General features: G+C 55.4%; 1 long non-coding RNA gene across 1 annotated transcript; it reads left to right on the top strand.

Moving 5' to 3' along the window:
• Window positions 1-976: 976 nt before the first annotated feature.
• LOC306659636 lies at window positions 977-23,744 on the top strand. The gene is made up of 3 exons (XR_013763359.1): window positions 977-1,047; window positions 20,762-20,883; window positions 23,530-23,744. It is a non-coding gene; the product is annotated as an uncharacterized lncRNA (long non-coding RNA).
• Window positions 23,745-24,002: the final 258 nt, after the last annotated feature.

Genomic DNA, 24,002 nt, shown 5'->3' with positions numbered 1-24,002 from the left:
GTATGAAAAGGAAACCTCAGAACTTTTAGGAAAAAACTCTGGAGCATACACCATGGCTTTGGGGTAGGGAGAGATGTTTTAAAGACAATGTGAAAACCATGAACCATAAGGAATGCGTGATACCTTTGATGGCACTTGGGGGCGGGCGAAAAGCAGCACAATAAAGAAAATAAAGCTATGCCAAAGACTAGGGGAAAATACATGCACTATAGTGCCAAAATCAAAGTAAAAATACTTGAAAACCAACTAGGAAATACGAACAACCAACCTGAGCCAGGTCATCACGCTCAACCAGAACCGGTGGCAGAGGATACCCAAGTGGGGGCAGGGAGGCGGGGAACGTGTGACTGGAGACCAGGGCTAAAAGCCAGCACTGAGGTGCCGTCCCACCCCACCCGCCCCTCAGACCCCAGGTAGAACCAGGCGTTGAAGAGCAGAGGAAGGAAGCTTTCAGACACTGTTTGCCAGGCTGCAAACCCTCGAACTTTCCCACTGAAGGAAAATCTTGTAAAATACTGAGGTCGCACAGCATATGACCCCAGACCTGCTCCCAGATAGGGCCTGGACGGTGTGATTGGTAGCAGCCTAAATTCGAAAATGACAACCCAAGGAGTGGAATGAAAGCTGTTAAAATACATTTGATAAAGTCCATATTTTTGTCAGGATACATACTCCATATTAGCACTTACAAACAGTTAAAAAGTTTGCAAGTCAATGTGTTACGTTATTTGTCACTCTGCACACATTCAGTAAAACACCGAGGCAGAGACAACCGAGGGCTTGGCCCAGGTTCAGGACAGCTGCTTTCTCTGGAGAAGGGGACAGGGGGATGGGAGGCAGAGGGCTGTGCTGCGCAGGTCTGTTGTATCTGTGTTCCGTCCTTTGCAAGCCCTCGGGGTGAGTGAGACAACACGTTCTACTGGACAATGCTGGGTGCTTAATATATCAGAACTCATAATTAGGAAGAACCGTGTCAGCTGAGTTGTAATAAGGACTAGGTTTTGAGAGATCGGCAGCCGAGGCCCAGAGCTGCCGGCCACTCTTCAGGTTGGTGTCTCCTGCCCCGGGTCATCAGAATAATTGATAGATGCTCTCACATTAGAGAAACTGCACGTGGTCAGTGCTGTCCGGCTCACTCGGAGGTAGAATTTGTAGGCTGTCACGCTGGGGAAGGTGGGAGAGGTGTGTGCCGCGGCCTCTGGGAGGGCAAGGTCTGAGGGCCGCCGTGGCCCTGCTGCCGCCTGGCCGCCGCTCCCACTCCTCCTGCTTTTGACGGAGCCCAACTGCAGCTGAGCAGAGCTGTGAGGAACAAAGGTTTACGTCCACTCTCACACTCCATGTGTTCTCCAAGTCATCCTCCAGGAACGAGCTGCGTAAGAGAAAGTTTTCAGCCCTGTGCCTACTTGGTGGGGTGGCCTGCAGGGAGTGGAGAGCGTCAACTTCTGTTGCTGCTCAGCTGCGGCAAGGTCAGTTTTAACGGCCCAAACCAACCCGGCAGGGCACCCACCAGCGTGTGGTTGGTGGGCTTGGATGCTGGACACCTGCCCTCAGTGTCCAACCTCGGGGCTTGGATTTGCTTCAGCTCATTGTTTCTTAACCTAGAAGTTGGGTGGGGGACTTTGCTGCCCTGAGGTTCAGTTTCCTCATCTGTAAAAAGGCAGCGAAAGCTGAGTCTGCTGTCTCTTAGGGTTTCCTGTTACACTGTAAATGCAAAGTGAACATGTGGCACTCAGCAGAGCTTCCTGGAGTGCAGTGAGTGCTAAATGTTTGCACCAGCTTTGCCGTGCTGTGGTTGAGTCTAAGTGCCTCTCGTTGCCTGCTTCTTGGGTAGAGTGATGCTGCAGTCTTCACACAGCTTCCAGCCAGACCAGAGGAGCCATGAGCCACAGACCCGAAGCCAAGGGCTCCGGCAGATGGCTGAGGCCTTTGGGAGAGTGGAGAGGATCCGGGGCCGCTGAGTTGGGCTCCCAGGGCCTCTCTGGGAGTGATGAGGTCTGCCAGGTGTGCATCAGCTTCCAGAATCTTGCCTCTTGGCTTTCTGGATGATCCTCAGGCAGGCAGCAGCTTCCAGGGAGCGTACTCACCCATTCAGTAAGCTGGCTCGTCTGTCCTGCTCCAGTCTCTGGTCTGTGTGATGATCAAAAGGAGAGGCCTCTGCTGTGCTTGTAGGCCTTTGTGTCTAGCAGGAGCGTGTCAGTGTGCGGGGTACTCCGACATGTACCATTGGTCAGGTGTTTTGGCCACAGACATGGTCTCCCAGTCCAGGGGTCAGACATCCAAGGTGTCAGCAGGGCTGGTTCCTTCTGGGACTGCAAGGAGATCTGCTCCAAACCTCCTTCCCTGGCTTCCTATGGTCGTCTCATGACCACATAGCAGCACTCTCCCTGAATGCCTACGTGTGTCCAAATTTCCCTTTTCAAAAGGATGCTAGTCATATCACATACATGATGAAACCAATTGTAATGTATCACAATGTATTTGAAATCATATATGAGTATCTATTTACCAGCAGCTGTGAAAAGCAACGGCAGCTAGAAAGTGCCTTGATATTTAAGCGTTAGCGGGGTGTTGGGCTGGTCAGCCATCAGGAAAGCACACCTGTCCGGGGTAGGAAAGCCTCTGGGGAGGGCTGAGAGACAAGGAAGCCTTCCAGGCAGAGTCAGCAAGCAAGGATAAAAACCCTGGCACGCTGGGTGACGCAAAGCCTGTGGTGCCTGCCCTTGACTTCATCTTGAGTGTTCAAAGCTGCATCTGGCAGCTTCCTTTGTCCTGCCTGGATCCCTGGATGGCGCTGCCCTGGAATGCTGCTCAGGGTGGAGGTCAGTCTTCTCAGTGAAAACACCAGCTCTGCAGGCCCCGGGGCAGCATGACCTGACGGGAGAACCTTCTGTGCCAGGTGGAACCGTCCTGCTGCCTGGGAGCCCTGCTAGCTCTGCTGTGGGCTCCCCATGCGTTCTGGAAAGACTGTGTCCCCCTGGACCCTAGACAGTCACTCTTGCAGGGGACCATTTTCTTCCCACTCCTTACCAGGGGTCTAGCAAGTTGCTCTTGGGAGTTTCCTCTTGTGGCTGTGTTGCTTCCCAGGGTCTTCAAGATCATGTAGGCTGGTAAGGAGTCTTTCAGAGCTGACTGGAGTTCTCTGAAAGACCCTCTGGGAAGGACCCCATCCTCTGCAGCTCTACGATGACACGGCCTCCCACAGGAGCCCCACTGGCTGGCCTGCACGTGAGAGAAAATCAGCTTGTGACCAGTGTGTCCAAACGACAGGCCTGGGGGACAGCGTTCCACTCTCAGCAGGGGGTCTGTGGAAGCCTGGGGCTTTGGTGCTGGAACTCTGGACTGGAGCTTGTTATTTTGCTTGGAGAATGGCGTGGCCGGGCGGCGATGGACGGGCGGCGATGGACGGGCAGCAGAAGGAAGTTTCCACCAAACTTACCCAGTTGTGGTGGCTGAAAACCTCCATGAATGAGCTCATAGATTGACACTGGGAGATGGCCTCCGCCTGTGATGTCACAGGGCCTTCAGAGCATCTTTGTGGCATGGGGGTGGGGCATCCTGGACTCTTGCTGTAGGAGGGCCGGCTGCGCTCAGCTTCCGTTGCTTATTGAGCATGTTATTGCATGAGTTGCTGCATCTCTATGAGCTTCGGCATGGCCACCCAGAGGGGAGGAATTCAAAGACTTGTTTTTTGGGGTGGCTATGAAGATAGCCACCTGGTCCCCAGTAGATGCTCATCGGACCCTTCATATCAACATGGGCTACATCATTATAACAGTTTTCTCCTTTAGTTATCCAAATGTGCTTTCGAACTCAAAGCACCTCTTGGACTGACAGCAGATTATTTGCCAGGTTATTAGCAGGTGAGATCTTAGGAAACTCAAATTCCTTAAGTGCCTGGGTGTTGGCGGCCCTGCCTGATGCTGTTTTCCTGCCATAATGTGCCAAGGAGACTCGCAGGCCCTCAAGGACACACTCGGCTCTTCTGGAAGTCGGGAGGCATTTCCAAGTGCCATTCGGGGCTGGGCATTCCTTTTCTCTAACTGAAGGTTCCAATGCAAAGGCTGCGGGGAGTCACCTCTGTCACGCTGTCTTACATCCCAAGTGCAGGGAAAGGGAAATTCTTTCAAAGGCTGGTGCTAAAAGTCTCTGACAGCCCCTCCCCCCGTCAGGCTTGAGCTCCCCAGAGGATCTTCCATTTCTGGTTACCCTGAAGGCTTTGAAATCAACAGCAAACCACAGACTGCAGTGGAAATAAAATAGAGTTCTAATTTTCATATTTATTTGTAAAGATTTAAACATGTTTTCCTGCATCCCTGCAGCAAGCTCAACTCTGTTCTCTAAAAAAAAAAAACTATTGGAAAATGACATTTTAATTTTTTTTGAAAAAACTGGTTTATGGATAACAAAACATGGGGCGCAAAGAGTCATTAAAATGCATATTGTAAAATTGAAACTTAAGTGTCAAGTTTTTATAGCAGTCTGTCAAATGCTTGACAATTAAAATAGCTATTTTTAAAATTTTAATGAGAAACAATAAGGGTGAAATGTGCATGGAGATTGCATATTTTCAAGACCGTACATTTTTAGCATAACAAGTCCATTCTCTATCATTACGATAATGCCCCATTTGTAAAACCCACCATCTATTTTTAATTAAATTAGTGTGTGTCATTTATTATAGGCATTGTATTTATTGTTCTTTAATATTTAATTTAAGATGACTTATCTGAGAAAGACGACTTAGCAGGACCACGTTCCACGCTGGTGGTGAACAGGCCTGCCTCTCAGCACAGCAGATGGGCTGCAGCTCTAGGTTGAAGCGAGTCTGGAAGTTAAACATGTCCTTCCTCCTCTGTTACGGGACAAACAAGCGCGCTTCCCGATCCTCCTGTCTCTGTTGTGTCCAGTCCTGCTGTGGTGCGATGTCCCAACGAGCCGCAACCTGGAACACTTACTAACTTGCAAAGTTCTCCCACGCCCTGTGTCTTAGCTGATGCTAGTCAGTATCTTTTCTATACTCTGATTTTGGGTGGGCGGAAAATGGTTTATTGAAGACGGTGCACGATTCTGTAATAGCCCGAAGAGGGAATCCCTTGGTCCGGCAGGCCCCATGGCTTCTGGTCAGCACAGCTCAGAGGAAGAGGTGGCCAGGCAACTGTCCTTCTGGGCAGCCTGGAGAGGATGCATCTCCTTCAAACCCACAGAGGGTCCCACTTCGGGCAGTTAAGAGCCTGTCCTGTTACTTAGAGGTGCATCTAGGATCCTGGCTTGGTTTCATTTAGACGATAATGACGAGGGGCCAGTGGAGGGACACCTGGCCAGGGCTCGCTCAGTCTCTTCCTCGCTGCAAAGGACATGGGCGTGTATCCCTGAGTGCCTGTGCAGAGGTGGGGGTGATGTGGGTGAGGTAGCTTCTGCTCCTGCCCCACTGCACACTGCAGGGGGCGGCTGGGGCAGTGGGGCCTCTTCTCTGCAGAGCCTCAGAGGGCGTGGCCATGAGCAGCTCTGGAGAGGCCCCGTACCTTCGCGTCTGCATCCAGTGGGCCCTCACCCAGGGCTTCGGCATCACCAGAGTGGGAGGCCCTGCCCAAGGTGGTCATCTTGAGGACCTGACCCGTGCAAGCCCAGACACTCTGAAAACCCCAAAGACTTCATTTTCATGTGAATGTGAGGGATTTAAACCTGAACTGGAAGGTTAACCAGGAGTACACTGGACCAGCCTGAAGCTCCTGTGATCTGGTTCTGATGGCACATCGGATTTGAGTCTTGAACCCTCCAGATTTTATTTGGAGAGCTAAACACATATAATTATTTAAAATAGGGAGAACTTATTTTGTAAATAAGATCATTAAAGAGATTTGCATTTGCTGTATTTAACCCAGCACATTGCATTAATGGATTGCTGCATATTCATTTGCTTCAAGGGGAAACAGTGCATTTGCAAATCACTATTGTTTTATGAGTACATGAATGGCTCAGAATTTGAAGAAGTTAGTTCAACTTTACCTCCTCATAATCAGAAGAATCCATGTAAAGACAGATAAAGGAGTGACCCTCTTAAACTGTCTTTGATTCAAATCAGAAAGTCGCTGTCATCCACAGCAGAACACAGACGCAGGACTCTCACTGGGACAAACACCTTACAGTGGCAACCAGGGCTGGCCTCCCTCTCCCCAGTCCTTCATATCTGGTTCTGGTTGCTTCTACCCAGTCGAGTGACATCAGCAACAAGTCCAAGTGGCACTGGAGGATTTGGCGGCTGTCTTGTGCATGAACTTGAGTCTCGAGTCCCAGAGCAGACCCACACATGTGGAAGGCTTTGACCGAAGGACAAGGCTACCGACCTCCGTGCAGGAGTCTTGTGTGGCCCCCGGACCCCTTCCACGGGAGAAAGGCCTGGAGCACGGCCAGGCCCAGGCCACACAATACCGAGGAAACAAAGTCACAAATCATGTCTCCTGGTGATGGCATCCTGAAGCCGAAGCCCTTCCTGGAAGGAGGCGCCAGACAAATTAATAAGCAATAGTCAGAGGATTTAGAAGAACAAAACAAATGGGCCCGTTTTGTGTGGGGACGAATGGCCTTACCAGGTCAGCAGCTCCGGAGGGCGCCCTGAGCCCAGAGCCCAGTGCTGGGATTGATGGCCTGTCCTTAGGGGAGCCACACCACACTCAGACCCTGCTTCGTTCTCTTCCGGGTAGAGGCCACGCATGCTGGGCTTCATACTCCTCCCGGTGCGCTCTGCGATGTGCACTCGCTGCTGCAGTTATCCAGAAACCTTGGTTATCCAGAGAACTGCCTCCTCCGCCCTCCGGCACTCCCCAAAGAAGATGCAAGAGGAGAGGAACTTGGGTCTCCTTAGGAGCTCGCTGGGCCATCCCGATTCATCATAGGCTGGAAGGGTCCACCAAGGGTAGCGGACCAACTCATGGGAAGCCCTCTCTGGTGGGAGGCAAGGGCTGCAGATCAAAGTCCTCAGGTCTTCGTGGGGTGCAGAAGAGCCCAGCCTCTCGGGGCTCCTATGGTCCTCCCTGGAACACCACCCTCCGGCCCGGGACGCGACCACAGGTGGAGGTTTTCCAGAGGTCAGAACGCTGGAGCAGGAGGCCATGTCTTCAAGAGCAGCAGGACAGGGCCCAGGCCTCTACTCACCGTGGGGTCTTCAGGCTTCCTGACCGCTGGAGCCCCAGTTTTCTCTTGTGAAATGGGCTGACAATTCCACCCTTGCAGAGTGGCAGGAGGATTCTTGGAACCACGGGCCCCGAGCACCCAAGGCTGCCGGCTTTCACTGGGCTCCTGAGACTCACTGCTTCTCCATTCCTGGTACTGCTGTGTCACAGGCTGCAGGTGACACCTGGCAGGGGAGAGGCTCATTAGCTGTACTGGCAAGCCTTCCAGGAGATGACAGTGGGTCACTGAGGCCACCAGCTCAGGCCGTGGTGTCAGATGCACATGGCTCCCTCCACTTCGTAGGTGTGAGCTTGTGCAAACGTCGCAGAGATCGTAAATGCCACCGATACCTGCAGGCTCCTTCCTTCTTGCAGGAGGAAGACTAATTGGAGTCTTCTCTTAATGGAGACTTATTGGAGTGGCAATCAGCTCAAGGAAGGCCATTTTCTAGACTCTTGCAGCCAGGTGTTGCCAGGTTTCAGCTAAAGAAACCCAGTCGGAAGAGTGAGGGGTTTGTGGGTGGCTGTCAGATCATCGATGCAGGTAGGAGACGGCCTGCTTTCACCCTTCTCCTTTCTCCCTCCTGGTTGCAGAGCAAATGTGACTGTTGGCACTCAGGCAGCCATCTTGGACTAGAGGTGAGTTTGAAGAAGGAAGCCAGGGAATCAGAACGACAGCAGAAAGATAAGAGGAACTTGGGTCCCTGCTGGCTTTGTCAAACCAGCCCTGGATTGCCTCCTCCAAGCTTAAAGGAGAGAATAAAGCTCTTGTGTTACAGTTGCCAGCATAATGAATCCCCTTTGCCCTGCTGCTGGTCCTAGTCCCAACTTCAACAGCAAGTCGCTGGACTTGGGATTCTCCTGCTTTCTCTCTGTTTCTGGAAGTATGAAGGGCAAACAATGGGAGCATTGGGAGTTTTGGCAGGTGGGCCCAGCACTGGCAGAGCAGAAAGATGGGCGAGAGAACCCAGGAGCACAAACAAGGAGGCTGGTGGGCAGAAACCTGGGCAGAAGGTGCTGGGCCCTGGATGGACCTGAGTGGTCAGGTTGGGAAGGCAGAGCCCGTGGGATTTGTGAGCGCTCTCTGGGGGTGTGCTGTGGGCTCTCTTGGCCACATTCATCCAGGTCCCCGTGATGTGGATGCAAAGCAGGAAAGTCATCTGGTATTTGTGTCCATGACCTACCAGGAAATAGTTGAGTTTCCTTTCCCATTTATGAGGTCGTGACACACACGAGATCATCTAAGCCTCGCGGCCACCTGCTGGAGTAAAGTGAAACTCAGAGTGGTCAAGTGTTTTGTTCAAGGTCACAGAGCTGATGAGCGAGGACACCAGACTTCTGCTGTAGGCCTGGAGCCCTTTCCTCTGTACCCAGTGGCTCGTTTGTTCCTGAGAGCTCAGCTCTGCAGGGGCTCCTGCTGGGACAGAGCCTGCCCATGAGAAGTCACTCCTCCATTAGCAAAGGGAGGGGCATGGCATGCCTGACTTCAGACGCAGCAAAACACTTGCTTTCTGGAACCCGCAGGAACCTCTCTGGAGACAGGAGGCACCACAGTGCTCTGGAGTCAGGTCTTCTGTTGGTGACATTCCGGAGTCCTCGCCAACATGCCAGCTGACCTGGGTGGCCTACAGCAACAGGGAGGGCCTGGGATGTCAGGCTGGCCTGGCGCCAGCCCAGGGGAGCTGGTGGCATGCAGAAACTTGCTCCTCTGCAGAGAAATGGCTTGCTACGACCTTCATTTGAGTCAGAGGGGTCCCAGAGTTCAGAGAGATGACCCTGCTGTCCCTGCTGGTGTCCGAGCGTGAAGGATGAAGTACTGAGTGGGACTGGGGTATCTGCAGGGGAGGAGAGTGCCGAGCGACACAGGGGCAAGCAGACCCAGAGGTGAGCTAGCCTGCTCATCCCGTCCCTGCCCGAGCCGCTGCCGAGCAAGTCTTCCCATCACAGGGAGCCCCGCCATCCTCCCAGCCCAGCACCTAGAGCTCTGACCCATCACCAAGTCACCAGGCAGAGGTGGCATCTCCTCTGGGCTTGATGGCCGTAGATGAAGGCCCAGAGGAGCCGTCGTCATCCCCGTTGTCATTGTCACAGTGGCAGCAAGCCGCACTGGGAGCTGGTGCAGCCGCCATGCATGCTCCTGCGCACAGGGGGCTGAGGCGTGTCTGACCAGTGCCAGGCAGACACACCCATGACCCTCAGTTGAGACCCTCCCCCACTGAGCTGGAGGGTTAGCCTGCCTCTGAGGTCCCTGTGATGCCACCCCTTGCCCTCCTGCTTCTGGGAGAATGTTCCAGGCAGGTACTGTGAGCCCAGGGCTCTGGCTCTCGCCCTGGGCAGAAGACCAGCCCGCTCTCCCACTCTTGACTGGAGACGGACATTCTGGTCCTGGCCAGTGTGTGGGGGGTGCTGGTGAGGGCACGATGTCAGGACCATGGACATGCAGGGTCCCCTTACAGGAAGGAAAGCCCACCTCCTTTGGCTTCAGGGGAGAGGGGGACCTGGATGGCAGCTCCAGGCCCATCCCTTGGCACTGCCTCATGGAGGCTGCATCTGGTCCCACAGCACTGGTGGGCTACTCCCAAAGCAGCAGGGCAGCTTGATCTACGGGGGTGTCTCAGACATCCACCTCTTGGGGGGAGAGCCCAGACCAGGCAGGAGCTGAATGTCCTGCCACTCCCAAGACACCGTGTCCCCAGAGGAGCCGACGCCCTTCTCCGGGGCCATCTTGACTGGAACAGCCTTGCATTTGAAGGCCTCAGTGGAAGCCCAGGCTCAGAGTGGATGCTGATGGACACTCGCTCTTTCTCCAGCTTTGCTTTCTCAAGGCCAGCAGGGTAAGCTCCCAGAGAGCCCCCGTTGCGTCCTGCTGATCTTCCACCTTTGGTTTTCGGCGATACCCATGGCACAGCTCCCAAGCAGGTGAGCGTGGGGCATCCTGTCTGGGTCTTAGCAGGACTCTGAGGAACCCCCTGCCACTCACCCCTGAAACGGGACCTGGTGGAGCACCTCTCAGCTCTGCTATCCCTGGACAGCCCGAGGAAGGCCAGGAGGACCCACATCAGAAGACATGATGGACCTTGCCCTCCCAGACTGAGAAGAGCTCTCCGGTCCTTGAGGAGAGCCCCTCCTCCAGGGGCTTTGGGGAAGGGAGAGGGACCAGATCCATGCAGGGGCTCTTGTGAGCTGGCCCTCAGCACAGGCTGGATTTTAGAGGCACCTGGAGTCCTGGTCAGCTCAGGGGTTCCTGACTTGACACTTTCTGTAGGCTGAAGAATGAGAGCTAGAATTTTCTGAGGGACAGGTTAGGTGGTGGGAGGACTGGTGGAGTGGGACCCAGGGTGCAGGCTTTGCAGTCAGGCTGGCGACCCCAAGGCAGCTGCTCGCCCTCTGGGATCACCTGCAAGCGCAGGTGGGAGGTGAAAACACGCCTGGCCTGTGGAGATGCCATAATCAAGAAATAAACAAAACAAGTAACAGGCAATCACAAATTAAGACAAAGCACAACTGTCACTCAGGGCTCGGGACAGGCCCTAGCATGGCTCGTCATTGTCATCACGGTACCCGGGTAACACTCCAGGTGGGCATCTTGGGAGAAAAGTGGCCCATTGGCTCCTGCCTGCCTTGTGAGTGGCAGGACATTCAGCTTTTGCCTGGTCTGGGCTTCTGGCTCCGAGGTCACTGGTCCAGGCCTGCCCCTCTGAGTGTCCAGTTTCCCTGTCGTGGTCTCTGCTCTGTCCTCCTCCCTCTGGGGCAATAAGCGCTGTCCTGTTGCCATTTCCCCACCCCTCCTCCAGGGAGCGCTGTCTTCCTGCACTGCCACCTCATCCAGCCGCACACGATCTTCAGGCTGGGCTGCACCTGGGGCACCCAGGCCAGGGAGTCACAACTGTGTCAGCTGTTGACAGTGACGATCGGGTGACTTCTTTCTGGGCACCAAGTCTGCCCTGGGTGAGGCCAAACCCTGCACACACTGTGACCAGGGCCAGAGCCACGTGTCTGAAGCCCACAGGCAGCAGGCAGAGCAGAGAGGGCAGCCCAGAACGGAGTCCTAGCCTCTGCAGCCTGGGCTCTGCCGGCGCTCTGCGGCAGGTGTGGTGTCGCTGGTCCCAGGGAATGGCACATGGCCTGCAGCACACAGTCCAGAGCCAACGCTAGGAAGGTGACTCCATATGTCTGGTGGGCCCCAGGCGGGTTGTCCTTAGCTCCAGGCTGGAAATCCCTTCCTTACCAGGCTGCCACCTCAAAACCAGCCCCTGGGACTCGGGGGCTACCTGGGGCCTGAAGACCTGTTTTCCTTTCTGGAAGGTATGATTTCAGGGCCTGTTTTGTGTCTATTATGCTGAAAGGCTTCCCTGCCTGCTGCAAAGACCCGGGGGTCATGTGCTTAGAAATGGAAATATCCCCTCTCATCCCGCAGCCACCAGCCCCAGCGATCCCGAGGGAGTGGCAGCATGAGCGAGGCCCCGCGCGGCGTCCTGCAGAGCATAGGAAGCCCACTCTCCAGTCCCGATTATGTAGCAGACACAGAAATGCTGCTGGTGTCGTTTCGAGAATCCCGATGGACGTGGGAAGACGCGGCATTCTAGCCAGAGCACCCAGCAGCTCACCCGGGAAGGAGCGGCTCCGCAGCTGGCCTGCTGCCCAGGGCCCAGCCAGGAGGCCCAGGCTTCGAGTGGGTCCCGACTTGGTCCTGCTCTGATTTCCCAGCCTTCCTCCCTTGCTCAGTCCGACAACCTTTCCAGTATTTTCTACCCCAGTGACTGTGTGTGTGTATGTGTGTGTAATCAACAGAAGGAATTGACCAGACCAAACCAAGCTGATGGCTGGCCTGCTGTTGAAGACGTGGTTCATATCTGACGCTGGGTGGCTGCTCTTCCGGCTTCCTTCTGACCTGGGACCTACTTGCACCAGTCCCTGTCAGGTTTCCCTGGCAATTTGGTGGAGCTATTAATGCATTAATTGAGATAAACACCCTGTCGTGCTCACACATTTGGGAGCCTTATTAAGGACTGGAGCCGGCCTGTGCTGAGGCACAGCTCTTCCCCCAAAGCGAGCTGAGCACCTCCTCCGTATGGAGAGGACTAGAGAACATTGATTAAATTATCCAAAGCCCTCATCAAAGAGCCAGAAGCTTCCAGTCGGAGGCAAGGATGCTGGGCAGACAGGTGTTTGAAAGCAACACAGAGCGGGGGGGACAGCAGCTGATTCAAAGTGGTGCAGACATTGGCAGCTTCTAATGATTGGAACGGACCAGAACCCCCATTGCTCAGCTGGACAAAGTGACCAATTAACAGTGTCGGGCCTGGTGGTGAGGCCACCACACTTGGCTACCATTTCTATTATCTTAGGACTCAGTTCCAAGTTAACGTGCCCAAATATTGTGAGATCTACTTGCATTTAAGATTAGTTGTGAGATAAAACAATATTTGATGCTTTTGGAGGCTGGGAAAATATTAACGGCAGGAGCTCTGTGATTTTAAAATTTCATTACAGAGGTTTCAGCTTTCTTTTCTCTTCCCCTAATCTTCTCTCCTTCTGCTGCTCAAAGCTGCACATAATAATAATTAGGCAGGATGAGGAGTGTGGCTAGCAGGGAGCAGGGTCCTTGGGACCAAGACGCACACAGCCAGTTGCAGAGAGATGTGCTCCCAGCCCAGGAGAGAGGCTGGCAGGAAGACAGGAGGAGAGGGCCATGCGTCCTCTGCAGGGGGCTGGGTGTCCCCCGGTTTTTGTGATGGAGCCAGTTTTGTTCCTCTGGTGGCCACTGCAGACATGGTTCTGTGTCACCTCAGGTGACCTCTGCCCCTGACAGAGGTTGCCCCTTGCGGTTGGCCCTTGCAGCTGGGGGATGAGGGTCCTTGGGCCCTTGGCTGGCTCAGCCACACAGGACCATGGACCCAAGTCCTGTTCTCTCCTTTTGCTGCTGAAGTCACAGCTAGGGACCTGTGTAACCAGCGAATCAAGATCTCCAAGTGCAAACCAGAGAACCAGAGGAGGCAAAGGTCTGTTCTGTCACCGGTCCCTCCCCGTCAGAGGAGGCTGTGGCCTACAAGGTAATTTCTAGTTCATTCCCTGGGGCCATGACTGCTGCACTCAGCCATGGCCCCAGGGAATCCATCCACCAGCCCTCACAGCAGCTGCGGGGCGAGGAGGGAGGTGAGTTAGCAAGACGCACTGCTGCCTCTCTCTGGCTCCCCCACCCTGGTCCCCGCCTCCCCCTCTTCGTTAGAACCCTCGCCCTGACTTAGCATCATCTAATTGGTACCTGCCAGAATACGCCAGTCACAGCCATGAAGTGAAATCTCCTGCAGTGATACATTTGTGGTTTAGAAAAGGATTCTTTTTTATTAATTAACGAAAAATGCATAGTTATGTGGCCAAGGCAGGGAGGGCTGGGGAGGGGTGGGTGCAGCAATCGGGCAGCGCTGGAGTGGCCTCGGAGGCGGCGAGTGCCCTCTGTGAGGGCGCTGCCCATCGTGCGCTGTGAACCTCATTAACCCGGGCGTCTCTCTCCTTCTGCGGGGTACTTGCCACTGAGTTAGCCATGCTCCATTATAACTGCACTCAACACTGCGTTCGGACGGCAAGCTTCATTGAGGATCAGAGCCCAGATCGCTGTGGGGTCCTCGCTGTGCCAGGGTGCGATCCCTTGTTTGCAGACGGCTGGCTGAGGCAGGCTCCTGAGGGCAGCAGGCAGCAGATTCGGAAGCGGGCCTGCTTGGCTTCTGCTGCTTGGCATGCCGGAGTGTGGGTTACTGACAAATACCCACTTTGTGAACACGGAGCAGGTCAAAAAGAGACCTCAGTGAGTTTCCACTGCTGGCCTCAGACGGGAAGGACGTGTTCTTCGGTGGCTCCTGCCCTCCTGGCCTCTTCCTCCCAGCCTGGGTGGTGGGGGGCCCAAGCGTTGGGGCTTCCATGAACACGAGGAGGATTCTCGGTAGGCACAACCCATCTGGGTCATGACACTCGCCCACTGGGCCACTCCTTGGCAATGCTTCTCCAGCGTCTGCCCTCCAAAACGGAAGCAGGCCAGGCCCGTGCTGTTTCTGCACTGTACGTCCAGCACCCAGCACAGCGCTGAGCCCGACAGGAAACCTCGTGTTGGCTGTGGGAACCTGCTGGCTGACTCTCCAGGGTCCCTCACATAAGGCGTCGCATACCGATTCTATAGAAACGTCCTCGTCCGTGGCCCCGATGGAGACGGTGGTGCTTCCTGAGACCAGAAAGGAGAAATCCGAGAGTGGTATTGGTCCGTGGTTCTCCGCAGTCACCGTGGATGGTGCCATGGTGACACCTGCGGCAGTGTCCTATGGCCTGCTCACGTCTGTCGCCATCTGTGACCCTCACGGTGGCGCTGGTCCTTCCGCTCTCAGCCTGCTTTGTTGACTAGAACAGATGTATTAAGAGGCTGAGTCACCTGCCCAAGGCCACAGAGGGGACCACGGGGGCAGGAACTCGAGCTCCAGTGCTCAACACCGCAGGACGCTCAGCGTCAGGACATCGGGGTGGAGGTGACACCCACCTCTCCTTGCCAGAGGCCTTCTACAGCACCTAGGAGTGGACAGGCAGGGCTCACGGCCCACCAACAGGTCATCCATACAAGGCATGGCTTTGTTTATGGCCCCCATAGCCCCAGGTGCCCCTCTGGGTACCCGCAGGTCCTGGTGCAGTGGTCCTGTTGGGCAGCCCAGAAATTTCTCATAATAGAGTATCTCCTCCTGTTCCCCAAGGACAAGGCCCCACAGGGCCAGTGGGATCCCAGGTCACAGGCCCAAAGCTCCTCAGAGGGACCAAACCAGACCTTGATCCATTCTGGCTGAGGGTCAGCCGGAGTCCATAATGTCCATCTCCGGTGCCTGGCTGTCCCTGGAGCCCCATTCTTCCCTTGCTGTCCACAGAAACACCCCCTGGCATTTCCCTTGTAGAGCTGGCTCTAGCTTATGCCCCAGAGAGGAAGGCAGGCTCTCCCATGTCCACCTGCAAAACTCACGCTGCTGGGGTAGTGCAGCCAGAGTCTCTGAACCAACCAACTGCAAGCTACGTTTTGCACAAAATCCCTTTGTTCTTCACATAGTTATTATTTAGTCATCTCACGGATGAATGGTGCTAGCAACCCTAATTTACTTTTCTTCCTGGCTGCTTCAGGGAGAGCAAGAGAATTAGAGGAAATGCAGTTTTGTCCTCTGAGCTGGGAAACCCCCACATCCAGTCTCCAGGTACTCGCTGCCTCTGCTGTGGTGTTGGAATACAACCTGTCGAGGTGAGGCATGAAGGCTGGCTGCGCTCACCGGCCTTGCACCCTTGCACTCAGAGGAGGGATTCACATCTGCTGGCCTACTTGGCATCCATCTTCCAAATCAAAGGCCAAGAAGGCATCACTTTGCTATCTTGGGTCAGGCTGGCCCCACGGGCTAGGTTGGTGTGGAGGTCGTTCCTGCATTAGGGGAGGACTTGGTGTAGGGAAGGGAGTTTGGAAACTTCTTACCCTGAAGGTCCTTGTGTAATGATAGCCTGACCTGGCTCCAAGTTTTGGAGCTTGACGTTGTACATGAACCCCTCTGATGGGCCATGCTTGGCTCCATGGCCTTGGACAACTAGGTGAGCTCTTTGGGCTCCATATCCTCACCTTACCAGTCATCTTCAAGAGGTGGACCCAGGGGCCCACAGGCCCCGTGAGCATCCCTGGCACGCACTGAGGAGGGCGTGCAGAGAGGAGACTGCAGAAAGCAGGCAGACTTCTAGACTTTCCCTCCCCTCTGGCTGTCTGCTGTCTGCAACAGGATGGAAGACGGGGCTGGGGGGAACCATGGCCCTGTTTGTTCTGCATGCCCAGGGAGGACAGCTCTGCTCTCTTCACTGGGAGAGCCCCCAACATGGGGTGGCTGGGGAACCAGAGACTCATCTGGGCTCCAGGGATAACCTTGTGTTGTCAAGGTCAAGCACAAACTCAGAATAGCAGAGACCCAACGAGTTCTCTGGGCTCTGCTGCCCTGTAACCTTGGGCTGGAGGACCTCAGTGAGCAATAGGCACAGGTAACATCAGCGGGCGGGGCTGGGACTTGCGTCATTCAGTAGCTCGAAGCATGGCGACCTGGTGAGGCTCTGGTGTCTGAGTCTATGACCAGTTGTACGTAATTATACTCTCAATCTTGTTAATGACAATACTATAATGTTTTCTATGAAAAAGTCCATAAAACAACAACAGAAATAATAACAGTTTGGCAAATAGAGGAGGACAGGTCTATTTTTCTGCTTAGAGTTTTGTGGGCTCAACCCGCCATCTTTATTTCTCCTGTCCCCTAACTTACGGTAATAACATTGTTCCCTTAGAGAGGCCCCATAAACCACCCCTCACTTTCTGAGCCAGTTGTTGAATTCCCAGTATAGAACCTGGAGACCCCAGACTAGAGGAGGAGGGGACTATGCTCTGGCCACCATGGGAATGTTGTTGCTGCAGCTATAAATTAAGAAGTTGAATCCTCCCATATTGGGTATCGACATACCACGCACGGTGGGGGCGAGTTCCTGGAACCCTGGGCACTGCCATACTCCTGGACACCGTGCAGGTCTGGCCAGGTGCAGAATGTCAAGGTCCAGGAGAGCTCTGGCTTGGGAACCTGGTGAGGGTAGGATGGGCAGGGGGACCTGCAGGTGGGTGACAGTCTCTCAGAGGCAGGCATTGCTGGTCACTAGGCCTCTCGGTGCCTGTGGCTGCCTCAGGTGGGGAAGAGGGCTGGTGTTTCTCCGGCAGGGCTGCTCAGTCCCCGGTCCTGGGTCTGTGTGGCTCTGCGACCTGGAGCCGGGCTCAGTCCTGGTTCACTTCTAAGTCGCTTGCTTTCCTCATTACTTTTGACAGCTCTCAGGTCCCTCCTCACCTGCACTCCCACTTCTTGATCGTGTTGCTTCTGGTTCAGAGCAACTTGAACGCATCTCCTGCCAGAGAGCAGCCTTCCCAAGTTATCCGGAGCTGAATCCTTTTGGAAAGTGATTTGTTCTTTCTGAGGATGTTGGGCCCTGAGGGAGATGAGATTCCTCTGCACCAGTTAGGGGATTTGGCATCCTCATAACTCACCGGACTTTGAGCAAACTGCTGCTCCCGGGTTGGGAGGGTATAACCAGTGTTGCCCCTGCCCCTCCCACAGTGACTGCACGTGAGGTAATGACTGAAAGCTGACGGACATCTCTAAGGACCCCTAGTGTTTTAGTCAGCTTTGCCTCACTGTGATCAAGAAACCCAGCAAGAACTACTTAGGGGAGGAAGAGTCTATTTGGGACTCACAAGTTCAGAGATCACAGTCTACAGATGGCCAGCGTCATTGCTCTGAGTCCAAGGTGAGGCAGCGCATCATGGGAAGGGACCCAGCCGAGGAAAGCTGCCCAGCAGGGGTCAGGAAACAGAGAGAGAGAGGGAGAAGGGACCTCAGGGAAGATGCCCCTTCCAGGGCATGGCCCCAGTGACCCTTCCCGACCAGCCACGCCCCCACCTGCCCACAGTTACTGCCCAGCCATTCAGACTAGGGTGGGTCGACCAGGTTACAGTTCTCCCAGTTCAATCGCTTCAGCTCCGAACATTCCTGCATCAACACTGGAGCTTTTGGGGGATACCTCATATCCAAACCCTAATACCAAAACGTTGCTTCATTATTAACAAGTGGAATGTTCTCAAAGAAGGTGCATCTGTCCAGACCAGTTTATTCACATAAAAACAATATCAGTAGATCATGTCCCCATCACCCACGGCTGCAGCCACCGGTACCCCTGCCAGGCTCCCATGCATATCCCTTAGTGATTCGTTTCTTCCCCAACCACCAATGTCTGGAAGGCACAGTGTTCCTCAACCCAGAGACCAGAGTAGGTGGGGAGGTGGGAGCAACCTGAAGGGGGCTGGGAGCTGCCCTGGGAGGGACTTCGAGGCCCCCCGCTCAGTTCCCCGGGTGCTGGGTGGAGACGCTCCCGCCTGCATGGCCACCTGCCTGGGTCCGACTTTGCCCTGCTGAGCCTGTGAGCTGAGCTCTCCTTGTGGTGGCCCCGTCCTCATCTGAAACAGCAGCTTCCGTTCTCTTCTAGTCCAGTGGCTGTTCCCTGGAGACGCTCTGAGGGCCCTCCTGGCCCCTCCAGACTCTGTCCACTTCTGAGGCCACGAGCCTCTGTGGGGCTCTGAGGTCCTGATCTGTCATGAGGCTACCTCTATCACTGGAAAGGGGCTTTCGGAGGAGGCCTGGCACCCGTGACGCCCGTCGTGACAGCAGCTAGGATACCTCGCTCTGTGGGTGTGGAGTTTGGACTGACGTCTACTGACCAGGCCGCTGGATGCCCTGCTAAAAGCCTCCACCCTAACTCGCTTAGCTCCACCCAGGGCAGAAGCCTTGGGTGGGGAGGGACACCATCCTCCCGCATCCCACAGCTGAGGAGGCTGAGGCAGAGTTCTGGAACGGGACCCAGGAGGCCGAGCTAGCAAGGGATGGAGCTGTGAGTTGCCACAGGCAGGCCACTCAGCCATATTATGTCCACAAGGGCACTAGCAGTGCAGAGGACTGAGCAGCCCAGTGCAAGAAGACCAGAGAGGAGGGGCAACCACGCAGGCCAGGCCTGTGAGGAGCCCAGCAAAGAAGGCTGCCCTCCCAGCGGCTCTCCTGAAGGCGGGAGCAGGCAGCAAGCCACATGTCCTTGTGTGATATTAAATAGGGATTGATGTCACTCCAGGCACCGGTGAGTCCAGCAGGGACACAGAGCCAACATTCCTGCCTTCTCTCAGAGAGCCACGACTCACCCCAGCCCTGGACACGGGCACTGAGGGGCAGCCCAGAGGCCCCGGGACCCTAACACGCCTGCCCCCTGTGAGAGCCACTGACTCGTGCCCCCAGCCAGGCTGCGGAGCGCCATTCCAAACGGGCTGGTAATCGGCCCGCATCCATTATCATTAGCGCCTCTCTGCGCGCAGGTACGTGCCGGGCTGCCAGGCGCTGGCTGCGGCTGGCTGAGCCGGGGCCACGCTCCACTGCAAGCGAGGACGAGGAACACCTGCTCCAGGGCTTCCAGGACGCTACAGTCATCCTTCACCTCTCCGGCAACGTTGTTCTGTCAGGACGCGGGCTGGCACGGCGGGCGGCCCTCTGCCAGCTCCGCGCCCCCTCCAGCCCTGTGCTCCTCTGCGCGGGTTCAGCTTTGAATGGCTTTTCAAAGAAGTCTTTTAAAAATGCATCCATTTCATATTAGCCATTCAGTCATTATGTTAAGGGCCTAAAAATAAAGATAAAAAAAAAAAACTTTGCCTCAAAAATGAACTTTTTTGGCAATTAAGATGTAGCTGTGAAATATTGCTTGTCCACTGATGGCGCTCGTCCTTACCAGCGTGGACGCGCATTCTTGGGGGTTTCTTGGGAATGGGGAGTGACGGGCCAGGCTATGGCGGTGAGCAGCCAGGGTCTTCCCAGGCACACACGTCCCTGGGGCTTAGGGGAGTTTCCGCCTTCCAGACGAGGACCAGCATCCCCAGACCTGCGTGACTCCTGGCAGGTGAGACTCCACCAAGCAGCAGGCCACGCCAGGGAGCCCTGTGCTGCCTTGCCTGTTCCTAGCCTTCCGTTCTGACCTCTCAGCCACACCACAGCCCACACCCCACGCCTACGCAGCCACACTCATGAGCACGCGTGCCCACCGTGTTTTTGTCTTGTAGCTGAAGAACCCCTCTGCTCTGATAAATCTGTAAACCTCCGAGGTCGTGAGCACTGCATTATTGCTTCTCTGGGGTCCTGCTACATGTGACTGCCCCGACCCACCTTGGCCCCCACTGGAGACCCTTGCAGAGAGTTCTGGAAACAGTCTGTTGATCTTCCAGAACACCTACAAACAGGAGAAATCCAGTTTCCCTCTGGGTGGCCGAATTTAGTGGACCCAGAAAGCTCCTGTTGAGTCTTTTCAAGGGTGCCTGTCCTTCCTCTGCGGAAGCTTCTCTGTGACCTTACCGCCTGCTGGCAGATGGCTCTGGGAAGGCTGCTTCCCAGCTCCTTGGTCAGGCTGCAGGAAGAGAAGAGGCAGCACCGGCACAGGTACCCACCTATGGAGAGTCTGCCCACCTAGGATGGCACTCCATCTGATCCTAGTGCAGGAGCACACTGCCCTCCTGGAGGTGGGGACCATGTCTTGCAGTCTGGGCTTCCTGGACCCCTCCAGGGCAGAAGGACAGAGGTCAGGCTCAGGAGCCAGGCGAGTGCTGAATGCAGAGTTGACTCGGGGCTTCTAGTGAGGCTGTGCAGCGAGCCCTGGGTGCAGCCTGGGGGCCTCACCCATCCCTGGGCTTTGGTTCTCCCCCTGTAACCGAGGCTCTGACACTCCCCCTAAGGGCAGCGTGAGCACTTAGCACGGTCGTGTAAATCCAGGTCCGGGGTGCTCACTGCCAGGAGCGCCTCTGTATTCCTCCGAAGGCCAGCTGCCGGGGCGGCCTCTGTTCATGGGGTCTGTTCTCAGGGAAGAGTCTGGTGTCAGTCATTTAACCTCAGCATAAGGGTAAGAGGAGACACTGTGTCCTTACTGGGAATTTGAATGTTGGGATTGTGCTAGCTGAATTTGTTCTCTCTGTGACCTCCTAGGCCTTCACCTCCCTTGGGGTCACATCTGCCATCAGGCTCGGCCTCAATACCCAGTGCACAGTGAAGCACTTGCAGCGGCCTGGGCTGCTGTCATGGGGACTTGGCAGGAGGATTTCTCAGAGGTGAGCACCTTCAGCAAACTAGCTCCAATGTCCCTCCTGGTCGTCCAGGAGCTCCAGCTTCCGTGCTGCACAGGGCAGCTCTCCCTGTGGTGCCCCCGCTTGTCCCAGTGGGCTTCGTGGCTGTTTCCCTCTTCTGATGCAGACATGACCGAGTCCTCTCTAAGAGCGAAGCTCCCATGACTTTTGAAACGGGCGGGTGAATGTCTGACTGAGAGGAGGCCCGAGGGTGATCATGCTGAGCGCAGAGCCCCCAAGGGAGCGCCCCGGGAGCGTGTGGTCCTGTGTGGGTGCCATGCACCGCTGGTGCCAGCGTGCACGTGAGCCTCCCGCGGGCCTCTGGGAGTATCAGAGTTTAAGGGCGGCCGCACTCCCCGCCGCTGTTCCCCTGGCCGGCCGCCTTCAGGAGGGTTCCTCCTGCCCTGTCAGCTGAGGAGGCGCCCTCATGGCCCTGGGTGCTGGGCAAGGCGACTGGGAGGGCGGCAGGAAGCGGGAGGCGGGCTTGTCCTCAGGGGAACCAGCAGGCGCGTCCCGCCTTCAGCCCCAGCCAGCTCGCTGTGGAGGCAGGAAGGCACACTGACTCACCACTCACCACTGGGCCCTGGGTGAGGCCCAGAGGCGCCCAGCTCTCCTCCACGTGGGGCAGGTGCGTGGCGCACACACCAGGCGTGGCTTCTGCATCCATCAGCACTTTCCAGCTTAGATGGTGGCTCCTTCAAAAGCAAAGGATAAAATAAAACAAGATCCTGAGGGACAGGTGCCAAGTGGGCTTGCAAGCCTGTGCGGTGTGCAGAGAGCAGGCCCGAGGCTCGATGTGAGGATGGCGGGAGAGGGAACAGGCCAGGGGGCCAGAGGATGGCAGCTGCCCCACGGCACCGTCACCTGTCCAGAGGGCAGGTGTGAAGGCTGCACTTCCAGGGACTATCAGAGACGTGCCCCGTGAGTGCCTGGGAGCCTCTGGTCTTTGCTAGCCCAGCCCAAGCTTACCCGTGCCTGACGCCTGCTGGGTGCGCCCACCTGGTGTGGGTTTCACCTGCTGCCCTGCTGCAGTCCCAGGAGCAGCGCAGACACTGCTGGGTCTCATACAGGCCTGGATGCGCACACTCTGCCCACGCCCTTCTGTCGGAGGATGAAGGTGGACAGTGTTTGTCTAGACCAGGGCTTTTTCTTTTAGCACTCACCCTGATACTGTGGCTTCTCATGTGTGTGTGTGTGTGTGTGTGTGTGTGTATGTGTGTGTGTGTTTGTGTGTGTGTGTATGTTTGTGTGGGGGGCAGTCAGCAGAGAGTCCTTGGGTGGTGGTGGAAAATTCCACTCCTCTGTACAGGCGACGGTGCCGTGGGGAAGCTGCCGTCCTCTGGCCCCCTGGCCTCCTCCCTCTCCTGCCGTCCTCACGTCGAGCCTCGGGCCTGCTGTCTGCACACCTGCACAGGCTTGCAAGCCCAGGGCGGCCATGTTTCAGGCAGCCCTGTGGGAGGCTCACAGCAATTCTCCCAGAAGGACCCTGCTGTAAGGTGAGAGCTGCCCTGGTAGCCAGCGGGCAGCCGCACTGCCTTTCCACTTCTCCCCAGGAGTCAAGGTGGCTCCACCACCGGTTCCACTTCTCAGGTCCATACATGGAGGCACCTGAGGACATAGTGTGCCTGAGGTTGAGAGGCCACGGGGATTTAAACCCCACAGAGCCTACTGCCACCCCTGTGCCGGGTGACTCTGGAGGAGAGCACAGGGCCTCAGTGATGATCTCCAAGGCTTTCTGGTTTTAGAAACATTTTCATTTCATTTGGGGTCTCCTGTCTTTTAAAATAAGGCCTAAAGGCAATGGTGTGCGACGCGGGATCCTCTGTCCTTTTAGGCCCAAGTCCTTCAGCTTAGTTAGTCGCCTGGTCCATAGCCAGACCCCTTAGCAAGGAGGGTGGGGCCAGAGGCTGGGGCTGGGCGGCAAGGGTGCACTTCTGGCTCAGTGCCAGCCCCGCGGCACCGGCCGCTGACCCCAGGGAGCACCCGATCCTGCCTCCCTGACCACCTCTCCTGCCATACCAGTGCTCCAGCCTTGCTTCTTAAAACAGCAGAATCTCAGGAGAAAGGAAGACACACAGGCAGTCAGAACCCGCTCGTCCTCCCCGTGAGCCCCACAGTCTGGATTTGGAGGCTAGACCAACCCAGAGTGGAGAAGGGATTTTCTGAAAATGAACAGAACCAAACCAAAAATGAAAGAAGGAGAAAAATCAGGAGTGGCTGGAGTCAAACCAAGTTGGATTTGACCTGCTCCTGAGGAGAGGGGGCCGGGTGCATGTCAGGCCCCTCCTGTCCCCTCTGATGGCACTTCACTGGTTATTCTCTCCCGTGGGGCTGAGGAAGGGGCTCTGCGGCCCAGGGCCACTCACTCCAGAATCCCTTCAGAGGGCCTCCCTGACCCAGCCACCATGATTTTCCTCTTGGTTGGGGGCTCTAGGCACGGTCTCCCCTGAGAAACCAAGTCGGTGGTGAGCGTCCCGTGGCCGGTGCTGTGTGTGTGGGGATTAATGTCCCCGGCATGGTGGGTCAGTGCAGTGTGCAAAGGCCACCATTAATCGACAAATTAAAGCCAAGCAAACCTGGGCAGGTGAGAGGAAGTCTCTGAGCTTGATCAGAAACATATTTCTGTTTCAGGTCTAAATAACGGGCCACAGGGAGGCACATCTGTAAATTATACAGGAAAGCTTCTTCAGCAACTGATTCACCCTGACAGTTTTACTGGAGTATATGAAAATGAGTATTAAAGATGTGATCTGTGGGCTTCCTTCCAGGAATTCCAATCTGGTTTCAATAAAATGGGAACACTGATTGGAAGTGAAGTTGCCTTCCGGTTTTGCCTTTGGCTATTACGTGCTCATTCGTGAAATGACTGAATTCCACAACTACTTTTAATATTCACCTTTTGAGTTCATCTCCCGCACTGGACACATTGGAATGATTAAAATAGCACTGGCTCCCTCTCTGGGTGCTCTCTAATTTAAAACAGCCCAGGTGCTGAAGACAAATGAGTCCTCCTGGTAAGTCCATTCTTTCTTTGCATGAAGTTGCTTTGCAGCACATCGAGGGCAGAATATTAATAGTAAAAAAAAAAAAAAAATTAAATGAAA

Source organism: Sciurus vulgaris (genome assembly GCF_902686455.1).
Source record: "Sciurus vulgaris genome assembly, chromosome: 4".
Classification (NCBI taxonomy): domain Eukaryota; kingdom Metazoa; phylum Chordata; class Mammalia; order Rodentia; family Sciuridae; genus Sciurus; species Sciurus vulgaris.
This window is presented reverse-complemented; position numbering and strand designations above follow the sequence as displayed.